Raw genomic sequence first — 25,956 nt, forward strand, 5'->3', positions numbered from 1 at the left:
GATATGAAGCACAAAAGAAAAAGATTTAAGGATTCAGTTCAGTTCAGTTCAGTAGCTCAGTTGTGTCTGACTCTTTGTGACCCCATGGACTGTAGCACATCAGGCCTCCCTGTCCATCACCAAATCCCGGAGTTTAGTCAAACTCATGTCCATTGAGTTGGTGATGCCATCCAACCATCTTATCCTCTGTTGTCCCCTTCTCTTCCCTCCTTCAATCTTTCCCAGCATCAGGATCTTTTCCAATGAGTCAGTTCTTCACATCAGGTGACTAAAGTATTGGAGTTTCAGCTTCAACATCAGTCCTTCCAATGAATATTCAGGACTGATTTCCTTTAGGATGGACTGGTTGTATCTCCTTGCTGACCAAGGGACTCTGAAGAGTCTTCTTCAACACCACAGTTCAAAAACATCAATTCTTTGGCACTCAGCTTTCTTTATAGTCCAACTCTCACATCCATACATGACTACTGGAAAAACCATAGCTTTGACTAGATGCACCTTTGTTGGCAAAGTATTGTCTCTGCTTTTTGGCCTGAACAACCAGATGTTCCCATTAACCGGAAGGGAGAAAGACATTAAACATGATTTCTGATGGGTCATTCTAGAGTTCCACTAATACCTGTGGATGGGACCTCAGGGTCCTCCTCCAACTTTGAGCAGCCTAATTATGGAGTGGGGCGCTCCTTTTGGCTAAGAGCAATGAAGCACATTTTGGGGAATCCCCGCCTTCTCCCTTCTGATTGTATTCATAAACCTGGAGATTTACACAGATGAGATAGAGAAGACTGAGCACATTGGGCCAGGCAAAACGGAGAGTCCCCAGGCACAGGAAATCTTCTGTAGACACTTCAGTACAGAAACTATGAGATTGGGCGGCGCCAAGGAGGGCGCTGCAGGAACCTTCTTGGCGATCTGGAAGCCTAGAGAACCATTTTTTTTTTTTAAACTAGAAACAAAGTAAAGAAAAGAGATGGGGTGGGGTTTGGTGGTCTGGCCCGCCGGAAGGAGCTTGGGTGGAGCCGACTGTGCAAGCTTCAGGGCAGAGGGTGAGAGAAGGCCGCCACTAGCAACTAACAGCAGCTACCTAAACTCAACAGAGAGGTCGGAGGTATTGTTGGAAATGCCACGAACCCCGTGATTCTGTCTGCCCGCCAAAGAGAGATGAAAACCCAAGTTGTGCGGTGCAGCTTTAAAGGGGCTGGTGATTGACAGAATGTGTAGCAGTGGATGGGGTGGAGCCGCTGGGTGGGGTCTGGGACAGGCAGCTGGGAGAAACCAAAAGGAAGAAAAAAGAAAACCGTAGCCCCTGAAATCGCTAATACCAGGGGGAAGCTAGCCAGAAAGGGAGGACAGGAGGGTTTTAGAGCTCACCTCCATTCCTACCCTGATCAACTCTCTCAGACCTTTCTATCTCCTTTTGAGATAATTAAAACCTACTGTACACCGGCCCTAGTCGGTGCCCTTTCCTAACTCCACTGAATTAGATTTGTAGTACGAGTGAGTGAAGACCCCCGGTCCACCACCTCAACCCCGGCCCCGCCCCATCGGCCTGGCCCGGGGCTGGGAGCAGAGGATGCCTTTGGAGGCGCAGAATCCGAAAGTAAGTCCCTTTCATTTTGTTTACCCCCCCTCTCCCCTTCCTTTTGCTGCCCTCACTGGGGTATTCTCTGGGCGGCAAAGAGCCACCTTACCGAAGGAGACTCTTTCAAGGAGGACACAGAGGGTTGGACCGGGTAGGGTGGGGTAAGAAGGGGAGGGGAACGGAGGAGGGGTGGCGCTTTAAAGCCTAGAGGAGCTGCCATCCACCGGATAGGAAGCTCAGAGTTTGCTGGTTGTTTGATTACAGCCTTGATTTCCTCTCCTGCCCTTAGAGCCTCGACTTACCCCTCCAGGCATTTTTTTAATTTTTGTCACAATCCACAGTGTTATCTGGCTGCTTAAAGCTTCTAGCTGTGAGTTGGGAGGGCTCCATCTTGCCCAGCTTCTTAAAGCGGCAGTGCACCAGTTCTGATGTGGGAAATACTGAAAATTCGATTTCGAAAAGGATGGCATTGACTCATCTTTACTATGACACAAGGTGTGTTGGGGGAATTTGTACAGAGAGGCAAGTTTTTCCTCCTTATACCAGCCTCCAAACTTGTTCTAATATCCAGTTGATTCTCAGGAGGCGCTGCCAAGTTGTACATTAGTTAACTGCAGAGTCAACTGGCCTTGCAGTTTTAGCTCAAGAGGAAAATTTATCAAGATTTGAAAAAATAATTTATTTTACAAATATTTATCAAAAGCTAGGTTCATTGTCTGTGACTAATCCCACTGCTGAATGTCTGTAATATGTCAGGACAATGTAGAGTGATGTCACTGACTCCTTTATTAACAGATTGGTGGCCAAGGTTTCTTTCTAGAGTCGAATGTTGAATTTGATTTCAGCATTTATCAAGCATGTGTCACGTGAAGGTTCCCATTATTCATCTTTATTGTCTTGTCTTTAGTACCAAGCATCCATATGCCCTAACCCAAGTGATTGGGAGATTCAGCTGAAAGAGATAGGAACTCAAGTCAAAATGGCATGCAAAGAGAGAAGGGCAGGATGTTTCAATAGGGAAGCTAAAGGCTACCTTGACTGATCTGTTATTCCCATGTCCATGTCCAACCTGGAAGATTGTCTTGGGCAGGAGGGCTTTACCAGCTCCCTTCTGCTGTTAAATAAAAGAACTAGTGTGGTGGAAACTTGTTAGAAGGCCTCATACAGATCAGTGGCATCTCTTCCAAGTTTATTTTTCCTATGTTTCTGCTTAAGGAGGATGGCAGGTCTGGATGGAGCCTAATGATATCCTGCATGTCAAAGATAATAAAATATGTTGTTTGAGGTTTTAGGTCTAATATTTTACTCTGGATGTCTTTTTTTTTTTTTAAGGTATGAATTGTCTGTGTGTATCTACGCATTTCTATTTGGTCAATGGAATGCCATAGCTTCTAGCACTCTGCAGTTTACCAGTTCAGCTATCTCTGGTATTAAATACAAGGCAGAGACCCTCTCTTTTTTAATGTGCTAGGTTTCAGTGCATCCCCAGTGTCAACTCCCATTAAGGGCATGGATTGGTTTTAGGTTTCTTGGCACCATTTATTAAAGCACCTTCCTCCATCCCTTCTTTTCTCAATTGGTTTTCTAAACCCCAAAATGACCTTATTCTGAATGGCCATGACATTGAATCCACTGGATTCAGATAAAAAAGAAAGCCTCAGTGTTCTTTCTCTATAAAGTCACTGGTCTGCTGCTGCTGCTAAGTCACTGGTCTATGGGGTCCTAAAAACAAAGGAAACATTAATTCAACTGGAACCCTCCTGGCTACTTTCACCAGTGGTAGTACAGTCCTGCTCTAGAGTCAAGAGCCACTTGTACTTGTCACTCACACTAAAATCTGCTACCCACACCCTGGCATGGAGAGTGGGAAGAAACTGTGTGCTGACTCCACAGCCAACCTTCTAAATTTGATAAGCATGGAATATGTTAGGTATTGCTGTGCTTCCATTTTAATATTTGATTGTCCCTTTGTGTTCATGTTGTTTTTTCTTTGAGAGAGTTTCTAGATGCAGGATATAGCTGTCATAAAATATGGTTGATGAAATATGGTTAATCTCTTCCTAAGACAGTGAAAATTTTGTGAACCCACTAACAGTTATTATAGGCAAGCAGTACAAAAGTAATGGCAATAGCATTAGGAAATGGCAACCCACTCCAGTGTTTTTGCCTGGAGAATCCCAGGGATGGGGGAGCCTGGTGGGCTGTCGTCTCTGGATTGCACAGAGTCGGACACAACTGAAGCGACTTAGCAGCAGTACAAAGGTTTCAAGTGACTTTTCCAGAGAAATTAGTTTGTTGTCATTCATTCTGCTTTCTGGGCTTGCAGACAGTTTCTGTCTACACAGAGGCAAAAGGGCTTCATAAGAAATAATTGCAGAAAGAACACTTTGTCCTCTCTCTCTCTCTCTATGTCACAAGCAGTAGTTTCAATCCCCCAACTCCTCTTCTGGAATCTGGTAGCCTAGGCTGTTCTTGCTTAGACTAGTATAGCCTATGCCTACATTTACTTTGGTCTGAGTTCCTTCCTGGTTTTTTCTCAGCGTTCAAGGATAAGGACATATGAAAGACAAAGGTATCAATAGGAAAGTACATTGTGTTATGAGATTCATTCATTAATTAATTCAACAAATACTTACTGAGAACCTACTCTGTGCCATCACTGCACAAGACTCTGGAGAGTCTGCAAGACAAGTCCCTTGCCTTTTTGGAGACTGTATTCTAATGAGGGTATGTTAGTGGATGGGTTTTTTTGGGGGGAGGGGGCGTTGAATAAGATAGCAGAGGGACTGGGGAGAGCTATTTAATGAACAGTCAAGGAGGGCTTCTCTGATATGATGATTTTAAAGAATATATATGAATAAAGTGAGAGAACTAGCCATGAGAATACCCAAGGGAAGAGTATTCTTGACAGAGAAAATAGAATTTCAAAGGTTTGACGTGTTCAAAGAATAGCAAAGCCAGCATCACTGGAGTGAAGAGGAGAGTGGTAGCACATGATTTTAGAGAGACAGAGAAGTGCCAGATCTTATGCTGCTGCTGCTGCTAAGTCGCTTCAGTCTTGTCCGACTTGTGCGATCCCATAGAGGGCAGCCCACCAGCGCCCCCCCCCCGTCCCTGGGATTCTCGCTTAGTCATGTTCGACTCTTAGCGACCCCATGGACTGCAGCCTACCAGGCTCCTCCATCCATGGGATTTTCCAGGCAAGAGTACTGGAGTGGGTTGCCATTGCCTTCTCTGGCCAGATCTTATAGGACCTTGTAAATACTTTGGATTTTGTTCCGAGTGAGATAGGGAGTCATTTTTAAAGAAGATAAATAATCAACAATTATTATATTTAAAATTCTACTCTTGTAAGGATAAATCTTCAGTTGTTCATCTTAACACAATCAAGATAGATTATGATTTTATGATTTTGATATTTGAATTTATGATATTATGATTTGAAAAAATTAGTAAGCTTATTGCTGAATTCATGTAACTAATTTAATTTTATACTAGCCATTGTTTCATAACAATTATCTGAAAAAGATTTCAAACATATTTGAAACTACTGAAGTACAAAAAATATTTTCAGCATAATTAAAAAAATCACAATAAATTTATTAGCACTAGAAGAATGCTTAACCTTGTTAAGAAAACATTCACAAGATTGTATAGCACTGTTTTACTCTAGCATGAAATTGTGAAAATTATTCACTTGAATGCTTTATTTTTTTTTTAATTTCAGTCTCGCTGGCACACATAATTTCACGTAGATTATATACTATTCTTCTCCTCAAGTTCTTCCCAGTAGGGAAGTGTGTTTCATGTATCATTTCATTTAATCCTCACAATAACCTTGTGAGGTAAGCAATATTATCATTTACATTCTACAGAATAGGAAACTGTGGCACAGGAATGTAAAGTGCCTTACCAAAGGACACAGAGCCAGTAAGTTAAAGAGGATTCATTCTCTCCCATACCTTCTGAAAAGTTGTTCCATCAGCTTTGTTTTCTTCAATTCCTTTTTCTTTGGTTCTTCCACCCATCCAACCATTCCTACCTAATATAGATAACATTTATTGAATACCTGAAAGTGCAAGTGAAAGTTGCTCAGTTGTGTCGACTCTTTGCAACCCCATGGACTATGCAGTCCATGGAATTCTCTAGGCCAGAATACTGGAGTGGGTAACCCTTTCCTTTCTCCAGGGGATCTTCCCAATTCAGGGATCGAACCCAGGTCTCCTGCATTGCAGGCAGATTCTTTACTACCTGAGTCACAAGGGAAGCCCAGGAATACTGGAGTGGGTAGCCTATCCCTTCTCCAGCGGATGTCTCAACCCAGGAATAGAGCTGGGGTCTCCTGCACTGCAGGTGGATTCTTTACCAACTGAACTATCAGGGAAGCCCTATTGAATACCTAATCTGTGCCAAGCCCTCTATTGAACACTTTGCATTTATCAATTCATATAATGTTCACCATAATCCTATGTAGTAGGTACTGTTGTATTCCCAATTTTTCAGTTAGGGAAATTGGGACAGAAAAATCAAGCAACTTGCTCAAGTTTATACAACTTGGAAAGAGCAGATGTGAGATTTGAACCCAGGTCTATAAAGTCTACACCTTGATTATTATGCTTTACTGCCTAGTCTTTAGCTTGCAAACACATTTATTTCCTAAGTCAATCTTTATTTAACAGCCCTTACTCAAATTACCACCCTATTTTTTGACAGTTTCCATTTAGATCATTATTGAAACTGCTCTCACAAGAGTTACCTGAAGATCTCCTAAATGTCATGTCATGTACTCTCTCTTTAGGTTTTCAACATACTTGGCTTTACTACATTTAATGTTGTTGTACTTTCCTTCCATCTTTAAAGCCTCCCCTTTCATGTCTTCTGTGATAATACTCTACCATGGATTTCCACGAACCTCTCTGATTGCTCTTTTTATTCTCTTATCTTGCTAATCTGTACTCCTTATTTAGGTCATCTCATCCACTTAAGAATTTCAACAGCCATTTATATAGCCTATACGACACGACACTCTCTATCTCCAACTGAATGCTTTTTCTTAGCCCAGATGCATCCATTTGTCTGTTAATCAGCCATCTTAACTTGACACCTCTACAGTTAATATGTTTAAAATTGAATTCATCAGCAAACTCCTTGACTCCAGTTTCTCTCCTTGATCAACAGTCACATAATCAACCAAAACAATGAAAGCCTAGCAATGGGTTGCTAAGAGTCGGACACGACTGAGCGACTTCCCTTTCACTTTTCACTTTCATGCATTGGAGAAGGAAATGGCAACCCACTCCAGTGCTCTTGCCTGGAGAATCCCAGGGACAGCGGAGCCTGGTGGGCTGCCGTCTATGGGGTCACACAGAGTCGGACACGACTGAAATGACTTAGCAGCAGCAGCAATAAAGCCTAGGGTCATCTATGACTCTTTCTTCTCTATAGCTTCTAGATTCTTCTTCTTAAATCTTTGTATCCTCTGCATTCCTACTTGTAGTGTCTTTGTATAATTTTTCATCATGTATGACCTAGCCTATTAACATAGCCCCTTACTGTTGTTTTATCTGCCTCTAATCTCTGTGACCAGAGAAGGCAATGGCACCCCACTCCAGTACTCTTGCTTGGAAAATCCCACGGGTGGAGGAGCCTGGTGGGCTGAAGTCCATGGGGTCGCTAAGAGTCAGACACACCTAAGCGACTTCACTTTCACTTTTCACTTTCATGCATTGGAGAAGGAAATGGCAACCCACTCCAGTGCTCTTGCCTGGAGAATCCCAGGGATGGGGGAGCCTGGTAGGCTGCCGTCTATGGGGTCGCAAGAGTCGGACACGACTAAAGCGACTTAGCAGCAGCAGCAGCAGCAGCAATCTCTGTGACCTTTGTTATATGTTGAATTATGTCCCTCAAAATATATTGGATTCCTAATTTCTGGTACCATAGAATGTGACTGTATTTGGAGACGGGTATTTACAGAGGTAATCAAGTTAAAATGAGGTAGTTAGGACAGGCCCTAATCCAATATGAGTGGTATCCTTATGAAAAGGGGAAATTTGGACATAAAGACTCATAGAGGAAAGATGATCTGGAGAGACACAGAGAGAAGACAGTCATCTATAAAACAAGGAGAGAGGCCTAGAACAGATTCTTCTCTGAGAACCCTCAGGAGGAACCAAAACTGGTGTCACTTTGGTTTCAGAGTTACAGCCTTCAGAACTGTGAGACAATACATTTTTGTTGTTAAATCCCCTGTTTTTTAGTACTTTGATGTGGCAGTCCTAGCAAAGTAATATAATTTCCAGTGTATTCTACACTTTAGGATATTTATAAAATACATGTTTTTATCTTGACAATCCTATGTTTAGAATTATTCAGACTCCCCTTCACTTACAGGATTAAATCCTTGCCTTTTAGTAAGACACTTCAAAATTTGTCTTCAACCTACCTTTCATGTTTATTGCCTGTGACTTCCTTATCACAGGAGTTACATTAAGCTAACAGCTACTTCTCGAATATGCCATGATCTTTCACAAACATCATGTCTTTGTTCATGCTATCAGGAATTCCGTGTGTTCTTTCTCCTCTTACAACATGTACTACTCCACCTCCACCTTTCCTTCCACTCCATTCTTCTCTTTTTGATAAACATAACAGAGCATGATACCCAATTCATTTTTTCTGTGAAGCTTTGAAGTATAGGTAAGATCTGAATAGCCAGAGTTAAGGGGAAAAGATATTCTAAGCAGGAATAGTCATATAACAAAAGGCAGGTAATGAGTATCAATTTAATGTGGGTTGGAGGGGAATGGAGTAGAGTTATGGAAAAGTGAGGTTAGAGAACTCTTTTCCTTTGGTGATAATATTTGTTGTTGTTCAGTTGCTCAGTCGTGTCTCTTTGTGACACTATTTACTACAGCAGGCCAGGCTTCCCTGTCATTCATTGTCTCTCAGGGTTTGTTCAGACTCATGTCCATTGAGTCAATGATGCCATCACCGACTCATTGGTGATAATATAGATAGGACCAAAGTAGCTTCTGGAGAAGCTGCAAAGTCAGTTTTCTCCCTCCATAGTGTCTCAGGGAAACAGACAGGACTCAAAGAATATTATTATCCAGCTAATGTCACCAGATAATGAGATAAGATAGCCTGTATTATGTTCTTGGAAAGCTGATCTTTATAATAGGACCATGGGCTTGGGGCACTTTTGCTGATCAGTGATGGTATGGTAGTAGAGCAGAAAATACTCAACAGGGTTCAGAGTCCTTTTCTGCTGTAGGTTATTTAAACCTGACTCTATATATTAACCATTTCTACTTATATAAAGCAGATAGTTTTGAAAGGAGGAAGCAAAACTGATTCATTAATCTCACTCACTTACTCAACATACATGCCTTGGAAGCCCTCTATGTGGATAGCTCTGTGCTACAGAATGGGAATACACAAATATAAGACCTCAACCTTGCCCTGGAGGTTAGCTGGGAGACAGACAAAGTTCTAGCTAACATCTAGTACTGGTCGATCACTTACCATATGCTAGGGACCACACTAAGCTTTGCATGTGTCTCACTTAAATTCCCAGTAGGGTTATACCCATTTTTTTGGGTAAGGGCACAGGTTAGAGAAATGTTGAATAAATTCAGGAGGGAGGAATTGGAAAATTGACAAGTGGGCAGATTGTTAACATGAGTAGAAAGGATGTTGGTGGCATTTGGGGTAAAGAAGTCAAAGAAGTCTTGGTAGAGGAGGTGATGTTTGACTCTTGAAGGATAGTAAGAGTTTTCAAGTGTCAATGAAAAAAAAATTAGTCGATCTAAGAAAGAAATGGAAAATTTTATTTGAGCCTACCTGAAGATTATTACCTGGGATACAGTCTTTCAGAAAGTTCTCAGGACTGTTCCACCCATTAGAGGTCAAAGTACAGTTATATAAGTTTTTGAGACAAAAGTTTATATGTCAAATGATGTACTGACAGTTTAAACAATCCAGATCTACACATACAAAGTGGATCGGCAGATCATGGGTCATTGTGGCCCCTTATAAGAATAAGAAGGAAGATTGTGTCCTCAGGATTTGTGACTCTTTATGAGATTAAGAAGGAATATTATCTCCTCAGGAGGTCTGGTTAATGCAGATGCACAATACCCAGTAAAGGGAAGGAAGGAGACCTGAATGGGCAAAGAAAAATATTATTTTCAAAGTTTTTCTTGCTTTGCCATAGAATATAAATTTTATTTCATCAATTTCCCCCTTTTGATAATTAATTATTTGTTAGAAAGCACTAGGTGATAAAATAGTTGGTTCCTCAATGCCAGAGTGGTTGCTTATCTGCCTCTGATCCATCATGTCCCTCAATGTTGGGTCTTAATGGCCTGGTTTTTTTTTTTTTTCCTTTTAGTAGAATATGTTAGTAAGATGTCTGGCAAGAACTAGCAGTCAATTCCAAGTTGTCCAGTAGTACTTAGTGCAATTTTACCTTGCATGTGCATTGTGTATGTCCATTTATAGAGAGCTATAGATGTGATCAAAATTGACAGTAGGAATGACCAAGTCATTAATAAAGTTTTAAGCCAAGATTCTCCTAAACCAAACCATTTCCCTAGTATTTTTCCTAAACAGGGAAGAACATCGTTTAGAGCAGAAATTTGATTCTTCATGTGTCATAAGATGAGTTAACAAATGTTATGGCCAAATGATCTTTGTGAGTGGTGTAATATAGGGACCTGATTTCATATTTGTGCATGTGGTTATCTAGTTTTTGCAACACCATTTGTTGAAGAGACTACCCTTTCCCTACTGAGTGTTCTTGGCTCCCTCGCCAAATATTAGTTGACCATATAGGTGGAGATTAATTTCTGGGCTCTCTCTTCTGTTCCATTGGTTTGTGTGTCTATTTTTATGCCAGTACCATACTGTCTTAATTACTATAGATTTGTACTATAGTTTGAAACCAGGATGTGTGATGACTTACTTCTTTGTTCTTTCTCATGATTGTTTTGGTTATTTGGAGTCTTTTGGAGCTGTATACAAACGTTGGGATTTTATGATCTATTTCTGAGAAAAATGACACTGGAATTGCTTTGAATTTATAAACGGCTTTGGGTAGATGAGGATATTTTAACAATATTAATTCTTCCAATTCATCAACATGGGATATCTTTCCATTTGCTTGTGTCATCTTTGATTTCTTTCAACAAAATCTTGTTCTTGTTATATAGATCATTCACATCCTTGGTTAAATTTATTCCTAAGCATTTTATTACTTTTGATGCTATTGTAAATGTGAAAGATTTCCTCCTTTCTTTTTCAGATATTTTATTTTTAGTGTATAGAAGTGCAACAGATTTCAGGATTTTTTTTTTTCTGTTAGATGCTTAATTTTTAAATTGTATAAATGAAGGAACTGTACAGATGAAGAAATTGAAACAAAAATAAGTGTCATACGTTAGGTCATATAACTGACTAGGTAGTTAGTGACTTAAAATGAGGATGTTTATTTTACAGCCTGCTTTTTATTGAATTTGATTAGTTCCAACATTTTTTGGTTGAACCTTTGAGATTTTCTATATATAAGATCATATCATCTGCAAGTAATGACAATTTTGCTTCTTCCTTTCTGATTAGGATGCTTTATATTTCTTTGTCTTGCCTAATTGCTCTAGCTAGGACTTCTAGTAGTATATTGAATAACACTAGTGAGAATGGGTGTGCTTTCCATGTTCCTGATCTTAGAGGAAAAACTTTAAACTTTTCACTGTTGGGCACCATGTAACCTGTGGGTGTGTCATATAAGGTTTTTAAGGTACATTCCTTATATACCCGATCTGACAAGGATTTTTTTTATCATGAAATGGTGCCTTTTTGTGTGAATACTTTTTCTGCATCAATTGAGATAATCCTATGATTTTTATTTCATTTTATTAATGTGGTATATCACTTTTATTGATTTGTGTATGTTGAAACATCATTACATCCCAGGGATAAATTGTACTTGGTCATGGTATATTATTCTTTTAATGTGCTCTTAAATTCAGTTTGCTAATATTTGGTTGAGAATTTTTGCATCTGTATTCATCTGGGATATTGATCTATATTTTTCTTCTACAGTATTCTTAATCTTGTTTTTGTGTCTGGGTAATGTTCACCTTGTAAAAATGAGTTTGGAAGTGTTTCCTGCTATTCAATCTTATAGAAAGTATCCCAAAGAAAGGCAATGCTAAAGAATGCTCAAACTACCACACAGTTACGCTCATCTCACATACTAGTAAAGTAATGCTTAAAATTCTCCAAGGCAGGCTTCAGCAATACATGAACCGTGAACTTCCAGATGTTCAAGCTGGTTTTAGAAAAGGCACAGGAACCAGAGATCAATTGCCAACATCCGCTGGATCATTGAAAAAGCAAGAGAGTTCCAGAAAAACATCTATTTCTGCTTTATTGACTATGCCAAAGCCTTTGACTGTGTGGATCACAATCAACTGTGGAAAATTCTGAAAGAGATGGGCATACCAGACCACCTGACCTGCCTCTTGAGAAATTTGTATGCAGGTCAGGAAGCAACAGTTAGAACTGGACATGGAACAACAGACTGGTTCCAAATAGGAAAAGGAGAATGTCAAGGCTGTATATCATCACCCTGCTTATTTAACTTATATGCAGAGTACATCATGAAAAACGCTGGGCTGGAAGAAGCACAGCTGGAATCAAGACTGCTGGGAGAAATATCAATAACCTCAGATATGCAGATGACACCACCCTTATGACAGAAAGTGAAGAGGAACTAGAGAGCCTCTTGATGAAAGTGAAAGAGGAGAGTGAAAAGTTGGCTTAAAGCGCAACATTCAGAAAACTAAGATCATGGCATCCGGTCCCATCACTTCATGGCAGATACATGGGGAAACAGTGGAAAGAGTGGCTGACTTTATTTTTCTGGGCTCCAAAATCACTGCAGATGGTGACTGCAGCCATGAAATTAAAAGACACTTACTCCTTGGAAGGAAAGTTATGACCAACCTAGACAGCATATTAAAAAGTAGAGACATTACTTTGCCAACAAAGGTCCGTCCAGTCAAGGCTATGGTTTTTCCAATGGTCATGTATGGATGTGAGAGTTGGACTATAAAGAAAGCTGAGGACCGAAGAATTGATGCTTTTGAAGTGTAGTGTTGGAGAAGACTCTTGAGAGTCCCCTGGACTGCAAGGAGATCCAATCAATCCATCTTAGAGGAAGTCAGTCTTGGGTATTCATTGGAAGGACTGATGTTGAAGCTGAAACTCCAATACTTTGGCCACCTGATGAGAAAAACTGACTCATTTGAAAAGACCCTGATGTTGGGAAAGATTGAGGACAGGAGGAGAAGGGGACCACAGAGGATGAGATGGTTGGATGGCGTCACTGACTCGATTGACATGGGTTTGGGTGGACCCCAGGAGTTGGTGATGGACAAGGAGGCCTGGCATGCTGTGGTTCATGGGGTCGCAAAGAGTCAGACATGACTGAGCGACTGAACTGAACTGAACTGATAGAAAGGTTGGTGTTAATCTTTAAATGTTTGGTAAAATCCATCAGTGAAGATATCTAATCATAGGATTTTCTATGTTGGGAGGTTTTTGATGACTGGTTTCCTTACTCATTATTGATATGGTCAGCTTTTCTATTTCTTCCAGATTTAGTCTTGGTAGGTTGTGTGTTTGTAGGAACTTGTCCATTTCCTCTAGGTTATCTAACTTATTGATGTATAAATGTTCATAGTAATCTCTTATAATCGTATGTATTTCTGTAGTATCAATTCTAATATCTCCTCTTTCATTCTAATTTTATTTGCATCTTTTTTCTTTCTTTGTTAGTTTACCAAAAAGTATTGTCAGTTTTATTTATCTTTTCAAAAACTTAGATTTTAGGGGTGTTAGTCTTTTCTATTGTTTTTCTGATCTATTTCATTTATTTCCACTCTGATCTTTATTACTTCCTTTCATCTGCTAACGTTGTCAATAATTTTTTCTTTTTTTTCTAGTTCTTAGAGGTGTAAAATTAGTTATTTTCTTTCTAATTTCTTAATATGTGCATTTAGCACTAAATTTTCTTCTCAGAACTGACTTGTTTTGGTATGCTGTGTTTCCATTTTCATTTAATATACTGTTTAATTTCCCTTTTGACTTTTTCACTGGTTGTTTGAGAGTTTTGTCATTTAGTTATCGTCCACATATTTGTAGATATTTCATCTGTCCTATTGTTGATCTCTAGTTTCACACCACTGTGGTCAGAAAAGATACTTGCTATGATTTTACACTTCTTGAATTTACTAACACCCTTTTCATGTCCTGTCATTATGATCTACTTTGAAGGATTTGTTGTCTGCTCTTTAGAAGAATGTGTATTCTGATGCTGTTGGATGGAATGTTCTATAAATTTCTGTCAGTTTCATTTAGATTAATGTATCATTCAAGTGCATTTTTTCCTTTTATATTTTCTGTCTGGATGATGTATCCATTGCTGACTTCGGGGTATTGAAGTTTCTATGATTGTATTGTTTTGTATTTCTTCCTTCAGATCTGTTACTATTTGCTTAACAAATGTTGTTGGTCCATGTTGTGTGTGGAGATGTTAATGATTTTTAAATTTTTATTTTCAACTGAAAGATACTTGCTGTATAATATTGTGTTGGTTTCTACCATAGATTAACATGAATCAACCATAGGTGTACATATGGACCCTCCCTCATGAACCTCCCTCCCACCTCCCACCCCATCCCACCCCTCTATGTTGTCACACAGCACCAGATTTGAACTCCCTGTGTCATACAGCAAATTCCCACTGACTATCAGTTTTGCACATAGTAATGTATATGCTTCAGTGCTACTCTCCCAATTTATGCCATCTTCTCCTTCCCACACTGTGTCCACAAGTCTGTTTACTATGTCTCTATTTCCATTGCTGCACTGCATATAGGTTAATCAGTACCATCTTTCTAGATTTCTATATATATGTGTGTTAATATATGATATCTGTTTTTCTCTTTATGACTTACTTCATTCTGTATAATATGCTCTAGGTTCATCCTCCTCATTAGAACTGACTCAATTGCATTTTTTTTACGGCTGAGTAATATTCCATTTTATATATGTACTATGACTTCGTTATCCATTCATCTGTCGATGGACATCTAAGTTGCTTCTTCTGCTGCTGCTAAGTCGCTTCAGTCATGTCCAACTCTGTGCGACCCCGTAGACGGCAGCACACCAGGCTCCGCCATCCATGGGGTTTCCAGGCAAGAGTACTGGAGTGAGCTATATGAGCTGCTTATATATTCTAGAGATTAATCCTTTGTCAGTTGTTTTATTTGCAATTATTTTATGACTCCTTTATCATCATATAATGATCTTTTTGTTTCCTGTTACCATTTTGGGCTAAAAGTCTATTTTGTCTAATATAAAAATATTTACCCTCACTTTGTTTTTTTTTTAATATAAATTTATTTATTTTAATTGGAGGCTAATTACTTTACAATATTGTATTGGTTTTGCCATACATCAACACAAATCCACCATGGGTGCACATGTGTTCCCTATCCTGAAACCCCCTCTCACCTCCCTCCCCATCCCATTCCTCTGGGTCATCCCAGTGCACCAGCCCCTAGCAGAGATTATTCTGTCATTTTTGAGATTGCATCCAAGTACTGCATTTCGAACTCTCTTGTTGACTATAATGGCTACTCCATTTCTTCTGAAGGATTCCTGCCTGCAGTTGTAGATATAATCGTCATCTGAGTTAAATTCACCCATTCCAGTCCATTTTAGTTTGCTGATTCCTAGAATGTCAACATTCACTCTTGACATGTCTTGTTTGACCACTTCCAATTTGCCTTGATTCATGGACCTGACATTCCAGGTTCCTATGCAATATTGTTCTTTACAGCATTGGACCTTGCTTCTATCACCAGTCACATCCACAACTGGGTATTGTTTTTGCTTTGGCTCCATCCCTTCATTCTTTCTGGAGTTATTTCTCCACTGATCTCCAGTAGCATATTGGGCACCTACTGACCTGGGGAGTTCCTCTTTCAGTATCCTATCATTTTGCCTTTTCATACTATTCATGGGGTTCTCAAGGATAGAATACTGAAGTGGTTTAGCCTCCAATGAAAATTAAAAAAAAAAAATCTCCTTCTGTTGGTATATTGATGTTAGAGTTTCCTTATACTAGTATATGTAAAATTCTCCCTTTAGGTCTGTTAATTAATACTTGCTTTATATATTGTGGTGTTCCTGTATTGGGTACATTAAAATGCCATATCTTATTTTTTGATTTACTCATTTATGCCCTTTTTGGTCTTTTACTACAGTCCGTGTTTTAAAGTCTTCTTTGTCTGATATGAACATACCTACATCACCTTTCTTTTAATTTCTAATGCAATGATATATCTTTTTACATCCCTTCACTTTTAGCCTCTTGCGTATCTCTATATCTGAAATGAAGATATGTAGGCAGCATATACATGTGGCTTCTTTTCTTTTTTTTCCATCCAGCCATTCTATGTCTTTTGATTGGATAATTAAATTAATTAACTTTTAAAGTTATTGTTGATAAGCATGTAATAATTGTCATTTTGTATATTATCGTCTGAATAGCTTTATAGTAATTTTATAGTTCCTTTCTTTGTCTCTTATTCTCTTCCCTTTTGATTTAATAACTTTTTAAGGATTACATTAAGATTTCTTTCCTATTTTCTTTTGTAAATCTAGTTTTACTTTGTGACTAACCTGAGGTTCACATATAAATAATGTATGTATATGAGTCCATTTTCAATTGATAGCAACTTAAATTTTAATTCATTCTAAAATGCTATATTTTACCCCTTTTGTTTTATGTTTTTCATGTCACATTTTATACTTTATATATCTCCTTAAATAATTATTGTAGTTTTTGTTAATTTTGCTACTTTTTCCTTTTAACTTTCATACAAACTTTGCAAGTGAATAATAGGCTAACTTTACTATTTTTTAACTTTCCCAGTTATATTTTTATTTTTGTTTAATTAATTAGTGTTATTTTGCAGTTTCAAATGCTTTTAATATTTTCTGTAAAGTTGATTTGTTGGTGGTGAACTACTTTATCCTTGCTTTTCTGGAAACTCTTTATGTCTACCTCAAATCTTTTCGTGTAGAGTGTTCTTGGTTAGACTTTCCCCTTTCAATGCTTTAAATATATAATGCCATGTTCTTTTAGTATGTAAACTTTCTGCTAAAATATTTGCAGACCTTCTTATGTTCCTTCCTTTTTATGTAACAAGTTGCTATTGTCTTGCTGCTTTTAAGATTCTCCAACTTTTGGAGCACTTTTCTCAGGGTTACCTGAGATGCTGCCTCCTGGGCTTGAAATCCTCAGTATGTCCACTGCATAGTACATACTAATCAGCTTTTAGGTTATGTATACGTTTTTTAGCTGACAGTTACAGTGACTGATGAAGGGACCAGAGCAGACTTCTCTCCCTCACCTGAACTCTTTGAGGATCCAGAGCTTTGGTACCAGCAGAGGCCTCTTGTGCCCATCCACTTTCTTGAAATTGAGTGAGTCTCTCCTAGTTCTAGGACCTCCTGTTATTGGTTGATGATCTTAAGTTTTATTCAGAGATGTTAAATTCCTCTCTGGAGAAATAGATTATCCTTGGAATTTAGTTTCAAGAAGTACCTGGTTTATCCTCAGTGTAGGAAATACTGGGAAGACTTTTGCTCAGTTTAGACACTTGAGTGGGTTATCCTCAGTGAAAGAGACTGGAAAGATTTTACTCAGTTTAGACATTGAATGTTTTATCCTCAGTTTAAAGACTGGAAAGACGTTCAGTTAAACACTGAGCAAGGTTGGACTGAGTAGTTAGGAAGACCTGCCTGTTATTATTCCTTGAGTTAGCTACCTTAATCAAGTTTGTTAAAGTAAAAGTGAAAACTTAGAAGAGCTTATGAATTCCAAAGAAGGGACTCTTTGCTCTGGGCCAGCATTAGCTTTCTCAGGAGAATGAAAAACTTGGAGGAGGGGTGAAGGCAAGACCTTATGCTGTTTAGCTGTCTACAGGGAAATCTACTTATTTTAATTAACCTGCTCGACCAGGGATGTGACTAATGGACCATGATCTGAGCACCTGTGGTAGTCTTATATACCACTGGAAGAACCTAAGACACGTAGGAAGGGTCTGAAACAATCCTGGTAAAAAACCTAGAGAAGTAAAGCTCTGAAGCAGCATATTGACCCATTACTCAGTTGTCACTGGCAATTTTTATTTTGACAAACTGACCTTTGAATGGGAAATAAAGCTTTTAGAACAAAAGAGAAAGGCAATACAGATTGGCAGCCTCCAACTAATACCCCAACCAGGTTTATGTTTAAAGCTTACAAGTACCTACTCAGTTGGGAATTAAAGGAAATCTTGCCCTAAACATGCTGCTGCTGCTGCTAAGTCGCTTCAGTCATGTCCGACTCTGTGCGACCCCATAGACGGGAGCCCACCAGGTTCCGCCGTCCCTAGGATTCTCCAGGCAAGAACACTGGAGTGGGTTGCCATTTTCTTCTCCAATGCATGAAAGTGAAAAGTGAAAGTGAAGTCACTGAGTCATGTCCAACTCTCAGTGACCCCATGGACTGCAGCCTACCAGGCTCCTCCATCCATGGGATTTTCCAGGCAAGAGTATTGGAGTGGGGTGCCATTGCTTTCTCTGCCCTAAACATGAGGAGGCTCTTTTATTGTATACATAACTTAAGGTTGAAAAGCCTGCTTGATTAAAGTATCTTTTCAAAATCCTGACTGAAAACAAAGGTCTTCTAGGGGGAACTTGCATTTCTCTTCCTGTTTCTTTGGTATGTAAATGTTCTACCTTATCTTCCTAGGGCTTTCTGTGTATGTATGTGTATGTGTATTAGCTTTGAAAACTTGACCTCTGATATACTGGTTTTGAGAGTAAACTCTCTAGATCTTACTAGGTGACATCCTCCCACACTCTGTTTTGGAGAAGCCTCTTGTGTTTTATTGGTGTGAATCACTATTAAAATATTTCATTAATGGCCAAATGATGGATCATTTAAATTGGAAAAAACTTTGAAACTGGTGGATTTCTAGAGCACTCTCATTGTAAATAACTGCTTCATTGGAATGTATAAAAGCAAAAATCAAATTAAAGGGAGAAAAAAGAAATTTATCTGATCTTCAGTGGCCTTGGCCTACAGCACTTTGAAGCAGAATTTCTGTTCTTGGCCAGAAATTGAGGTTGGGTTGTGGCCATAGTACCAATTCCTAGCCATTAGACCAGTAACTACTGGTCAGTTACCAGGCTCTGACCCTTTAGCTTTGCAGAAAAGAATTCTCACAAAGAATGTAGTAAAACAAGTAAAGTGTTTATTAGATGGAAAAACAGTACATGTGAATAGACATATGGTTGGACTCAGAGTCATGTATTCATGGTAGTTTCAGTCACTTTTATGGGGCATTTTTCTAGGATTTTGGTTTGTCTTTTTCTGAGTCCGTGTTTGGTATATCTCAGTCAAAGGTTGTTGCTGAATGAAAAGACGCCGGGATTCTTGGCCTACAGAGGAGAAGAATTCAATCCAGGGCCAGAGATGAGGCTTGATTGCTCAGAGCTTTGTGTAATAAAGTTTTATTAAAGTATAAAGGAGATAAAGCTTCTGACATAGGCATCAGAAGGGTGCAGAAAGAGTACCCCCCCTGCTAGTCTTCAGCTGGATGTTATATAGTCACTAGCAGTCTGTTAATGAAAGAAAAGAATGTCTTAAAACTCAGAATGGCACCAGGCCCCTCATTCATAAGATGCATTTTGGGGTAGTCTTGGCACCAAATGGTTCATCCTGGGGCATAAAGTGATTAACTTGAAACTTGTAGAAGGACAGATTACCATACAAATAGTTTCATTTACATAGATTAGGAAAACAATAACTGAGTATAACATACTGGTTTGTCAAGTAGGTTCTGAGCCAAGAGGCAGAATCGACTTGAAGACAGAGTTTGGGGTAAATGCATAGTTTATTAGCATAGCTTAAGACAAACATTTCTATAAGAAAAATGCATTGGTAATCTCAAGGTTTGAGAATAGTTAACTTCGGGTGAAACCGGGTGTCATTATAGCAACACAGTATTTTAAGAGAAACCTCCTTTTAAATTTGTATAGAGAAGAAAAAAAAATATCGCTAGTTTGTTTCCTCCTGCTGCTTAAGAGAGATAAAAATGTCTGACACTTACAGGCTATTTCCTCTGTTTGGAGAGCCCTGGCCTTCCTGCCTGTTACCCTCTCATCAGGATCCTTCTATGGGTGTGCATGCATCTCTCAGTCAAGATAGGGTCCACTGAAGAGTCTGATGGGGAGTTGACATCACTTACTATGGGGTGCTGTCCCCTCTTTCTGACCTGCAAGGAGCCTTTCTGTGCATGTATAGTTGTTGAGGTAACCTGACCTCAAGAACGAAAAATACGTGGTGTCTCATCTTCTTTATGAGCAGGGCCCAACCTCCTTCTCAGTGGTCCTCCTATTCTTAGAATATTAGTCTACAGGGAAAGAATCTCAATTGCTTACCCTAGGGGGACCCATCTACCTCCTGCTTCATATCTTCATAGATTGTAGCCCACCAGGCCCCTCTGTCCATGGGATTTCCCAAGAAAAAATACTGGAGTAGGTTGCCATTTCCTTAGGGGATCTTCCTGATCCATGGATTGAACCCATGTCTCCTGCATTGGCAGGCAGGTTCTTTACCACTAAGTCACCAAGAAGCCAAAGGACTTCCTTAGTTTAAAAGAAAGCAAAGAAAAAAAAAAAAACAAAAAACAACAGTTTGTGAATCTTTATTGCTTTCCCATCAATGGGTCTTGCTGATGCTAATAAAAAGAATAATTAATGCTAACAGGGGGGAAAAATACTTTTAAGGAAGAGTCTAGCCACTTTTTCCAACAAGGTAGAAATTTTAGACAGAATTTAACTTAAATGAATAAATATTTAAATGGTTATTTAAAATAGGATAAATAGACATTTATGTGATTAAATCATGATGTTTTGAGATTATACTACCTAAAGTTTAAAAGGGCAAAAGTGGACAGTATATTGGTCCTCAAAACCAACAAAATATGGTGAAGCACTTATCCTCCAATTTAAAAGAAAAACTTTGAAATCATGTTTTAATGATTCTGTATATGCCTTCCCCCCCCTCCCCCTGGTATATTCTCTAAGATATTTCACCTGTCAAAGTTATTTTCTGGCTAAATATTTCAGTACTACTCATTTCCCTAAAAAAAAAAAAAAAAAAAAGCCCAAGTAAATCTGCTATATACATATATATCTATATAACTCTGCTATGATATATACATCCCCTTCATGGATCACAGCCTTGTCATGGTGAAGGGGCTTGCATAACTCAGTGAAGCTACGAGCCATGACATACAGGGCCATCCAAGAATGATAGGTCATAGTGAAGAGTTCTGTCAAAACGTGGTTCACTGGAGGAGGGAATGGCAAATTGCTCTAGTATTCTTGCTGCAAGAATGCCATGTACAGTATGAAAAGGCAAAAAGATATGACACCAGAAGAATGGACAGAAATGGGCAAATTTAATTCAGATGACCATTATATCTACTACTGTGTGCAAGAACCCCTTAGAAGAAGTATAGTAACTCTTAGTAAACAGTAGTCTGAGCATTAATTGGGTTTAATCTCAAAACAACAGAATGATCACCATTTGTATCCAAGGCAAAATATTCAGTATCACAGTAATACAAGTCTGTGCCCCAAACTTTAATGCCAAAGGAGCTGAAGTTGAACGGTTCTATGCAGACCTACAAGATCTTCTAGAACTAACACTGAAAAAAAAAAAAAAAGAAATTATTTTCATCATAGGGGACTGGAATTCAAAAGTAGGAAGTCAACAGATACCTGGAGTAACAGGGAAGTTTGGTCTTGGAATACAAAAATAGCAGGACAAAGGTTAACAGAGTTTTGCCAAGAGAACACACTGATCATAGCAAACACCCTCTTCCAACAACACAAGAGATGACTCTACACATGGACATCCCCAGATAGTCAATACCAAAATCAGATTGATTATATTCTTTGTAGCCAAAGAGGAAGAAGCTCTATACATTCAGCAAAAACAAGACTGGGAGCTGACTGTAGCTCAAATCATCAGCTACTTATTGAAAATTCAGGCTCAAATTAAAGAGTGAATGGAAAACCACTAGACCATTCAGGTATGTCCTAAGTCAAACCCCTTACAATTACACAGTGAAAGTGACAAAGAGATTCAAAGGGTTAGAGCTGATAGACACAGTGCTTAAAGAACTATGGACAGAGGTACAAAACATTGTATAGGAGGCAGTGATCAAAACCATCCCCAAGAAAAAGAAATGCAAAAAGGTAAAACGGTTGTCTGAGGAGGTCCTACAAACAGTTAAGAAAAGAAGGGAAGGGAAATGCAAAGGAGAAAAGGAAAGATATACCTGTCTGAATGCAGAGTTCCAAAGAATAGCAAGGAGAAATAAGAAAGCCTTCCTAAAGGAACAATGTAAAGAAATAGAGGAAAACATTAGAATGGGAACGACTAGAGATGTCTTAAAGAAAATGAGAGATGCCAAAGGAACATTTCATGCAAAGATGGGCATAATAAAGGACTGAAATAGGATGAACCTAACAGAAGCAGAAGATATTAAGAAGAGGTGGCAAGAATACACAGAACTATACAAAAAATATCTTAATGACCCAGATAACCACAATGATGTGGTCACTCATCTAGACCCAAATATCCTAGAGTGCAAAGTGAAGTGGGCCTTAGGAAGTATCGCTATGATCAAACCTAGTGGAGATGATGAAATTCCAGTTGAGCTGTTTCAAATTCTAAAAGACGATGCTGTTAAAGTGCTGCACTCAATATGTCAGTAAATTTGGAAAACTCAGGAGTGGCCACAGGACTGGAAAAGGTCAGTTTTCTTTCCAAATCCAAAGGCAATGCCAAAGAACATTCAAACTACTACACAATTTCACTCATTTCACATGCTAGCAAAGTAATTCTCAAAATTCTCCAAGCCGGCTTCAACAGTACATGAACTGAGAACTTCCAGATCTTCAAGCTGGATTTAGAAAAGGCAGAAGAACCCGAGATCAAATTCCCAACATCCACTGGATCATAGAAAAAGCAAGGGAATCCCAGAAAAAAAAAAATCTTCTGCTTCACTGACTATGCTAAAGCCTTTGAATGTGTGGATCACAACAAATTCTGGAAAATTCTTAGATGGAATTATTAGACAACCTTATCTGGCTCTTGAGGAACCTGTATGCAGACAAGAAGCAACAGAACTGGCCATGGGATAACAGACTGGCTCAATATTGGGAAAGGAGTACATCAAGGCTGTATATTGTCACCCTGCTTATTTAACTTAAATGCAGATTGCATCATGTGAAATGCCAGACTGGATGAAGCACAAGCTGGACTCAAGATTGCTAGGAGAAATATCAGTAACCTCAGATATGCAGATGATACCTCCCTTATGACAGAAATTAAAGAGGAACTAAAAAGCCTCTTGATGAAGGTGAAAAAGCTGACTTAAACTCAATATTCGAAAAACTAAGATCATGCCATCTGGTCCCATGACTTCATGGCAAATAGATGGGGAAACAATGGAAACAGTGACAGACTTTATTTTCTTGGGTTCCAAAATCACTGTACATGGTGACTGCAGCCTTGAAATTAAAAGACACTTGCTCCTTGGAAGAAAAGCAATGACAAACCTAGACAGAATATTAAAAAGCAGAACTATTACTTTGCCGATAAAGGTCTCTCCACTCAAAGCTGTGATTTCTCCAGGAGTCATGTATGCATGTGAGTGTTGGACCATAAAGAAAGCTGAACACTGAAGAATCGATGCTTTTGAACTGTGGTGTTGGAGAAGAATCTTGAGAGTCCCTTGGATTGCAGGGAGATATTCATTGGAAGGACTGAAGCTGAAGTTCCAATACTTTGGTCACCTGATGCGAAGAGCCAACTCATCAGAAAAGACCCTGTTGATGGGAAAGATTAAAGGCAGGCGAAGAAGGGGACAACAAAGGGTGAGATTGTTGGATGACATTGTTGACTCAATGGACATGAGTGTGAACTAACTACAGGAAATTGTGAAGGACAGGGAATCCTGAAGTTGCTGCAGTCCATAGCATCTCAAAGAGTTGTACACTACTGAACAACTGAACAACAACAAAATTTGTCATGAAGTGATGGGACCAGGTGGTATGATCTTAATTTTTTGAATGTTGAGTATTAAGCCAGCTTTCTGACTCTCTTCTACATCTTCATCAAGATGCTCTTTAGTTCCTCTTTGCTTTCTGCCATTAAGGTGGTGTCATCTGCATATGTGATGTTATTGATATTTCTCATGGAAATCTTGATTCTAGCTTGTGCTTCGTCCAGCCCAGCTATCTCCTATTTTCAGATTTCCTTTCCATTTAGGTCACTAAAAAACCTTGAGTAGCATTCTCTGTGCTATTCAGTAGGTTTTCATTAGTTACCTATTTTATACATCATTGTATATATATCAATCCCATTCTCCCAATTTATCCCACCACCCTTCTCCCTTTTTTATTCATAAGTTTGCTCCCTGCATCTTTGTGTTTGTTTATGCTTTGCAAGTTAGTTCATCTATACCATTTTTCTATATTCCACATGTAACTGATAAAATGTTTGCTTTTCTCTTTCTTACTTCACTCTGTATGACAGTCTCTAGGTCTACTCACATGCTAGCAAATGACAGTATTTCATTCCTTTTTATGATCGTGTTATATTCCATGCTGTGTGTGTGTGTGTGTGTGTTCTTTGACACATGTTCTTTACCTTCCCTGGTAGCTCAGTTGGTAAAGAATCCGCCTGCAGTGCAGGAGACCCTGGTTCATCCCTGATTCCTGATTCAGCAAGATCTGCTGCAGAAGGCATAGGCTACCCACTCCAGTATTCTTGGGTTTCCCTGGTGGCTCAGCTTGTAAAGAATCTGCCTGCAGTGTAGGAGACCTGAGTTCGATTCCTGGGTTGGGAAGATCCCCTGGAGAAGGAAAAGGCTGCCCACTGCAGTATTCTGGCTTGGAGAATTCCATGGACTGTATAGTCCATGGGGTTGCAAAAAGTAGGACACGACTGAGTGACTTTCACTTTTGTCTAACTTCACTTTCATATTCTTTATCCATTCCTCTCTTGATAGATATTTAGGGTATGTACATATCCTGGCCACTTTAAATAGTGCTAATGAACTATTCTGCAAATGAACATTGGGGTATGTTTCTTTTTTTAAACTTTTTATTTTGTTTTGGATATAGCTGATAAACAATGTTGTGATAACTTCAGGTGGACAACAAAGGGACTCAGCCATACATATACATGTGTCTATTCCTGAAACTTCACTCCCATTCAGGCTGCCAAATAACATTGAGCGTAATTCCCTGTGTTATGCAGTAAGACAGTGTTTGTGAGCATTTTAAATATAGCAGTGTCTATGCATTGATCCCCAAATCTCTAAAACTATGTCCTTTCCATTATTCTCCCTTGGCAACTGTAAGTTCATTCTCTAAGTCTGTGAGTGTGTTTCTGTGTTGTAAGTAAGTTTTTATCATTTCTTTTTGAGTTTGCATATAAGAGATGTTGAACTACATTTCTGCTTCTCTGTGTGACTTAACTTCACTCAGTATGACAATTGCCAAGTGTGTCCATGTTGCTGCAAATGTTATTATTTCATTCCTTTTTATGGCTGATGACTAGATCTGATAGACAGAGTGCCTGATGAACTATGGACGGAGGTTCATGACATTCTATACGAGACAGGGATCAAGACCATCCCCAAGAAAAAGAAATGCAAAAAAGCAAAATGACTGTCTGAGGAGGCCTTACAAATAACTGTGAGAAGAAGAGAAGTGAAAAGCCTATGCTATGCCAAAGCCTTTGACTGTGTGGAAGGGATCAAGACCATCCCCAAGAAAAAGAAATGCAAAAAAGCAAAATGACTGTCTGAGGAGGCCTTACAAATAACTGTGAGAAGAAGAGAAGTGAAAAGCCTATGCTATGCCAAAGCCTTTGACTGTGTGGATCACAATCAACTGTGGAAAATTCTGAAAGAGATGGGAATACCAGACCACCTGAGCTGCTTCTTGAGAAACCTGTATACAGGTCAGGAAGCAACAGTTAGAACTGGACATGGAACAACAGACTGGTTCCAAATAGGAAAAGGAGTACATCAAGGCTGTATATTGTCACCTGGCTTATTTAACAAATATGCAGAGAACATGAGAAACGCTGGGCTGGAGGAAGCACAAGCTGGAACCAAGGCTGCTGGGAGAAATATCAACAACCTTAGATATGCAGATGA

General features: G+C 39.1%; 1 protein-coding gene across 2 annotated transcripts in view; it reads left to right on the forward strand.

The window, feature by feature from the left end:
• The first annotated feature begins 943 nt into the window (after window positions 1–943).
• The window catches only part of KLF8 (KLF transcription factor 8), a 345,448-nt gene continuing 320,435 nt past the window's right edge, over window positions 944–25,956 (forward strand). The window contains exon 1 of one of the 2 annotated variants that reach the window (XM_061410273.1): window positions 944–1,600. The gene's annotated coding sequence lies outside the window, so the exon portion shown is untranslated. The remainder of the gene's footprint in view (window positions 1,601–25,956) is intronic. The other variant, XM_061410274.1, reaches the window with a different exon arrangement.

This window comes from Bos javanicus, chromosome X (genome assembly GCF_032452875.1).
Source record: "Bos javanicus breed banteng chromosome X, ARS-OSU_banteng_1.0, whole genome shotgun sequence".
Taxonomy (NCBI): domain Eukaryota; kingdom Metazoa; phylum Chordata; class Mammalia; order Artiodactyla; family Bovidae; genus Bos; species Bos javanicus.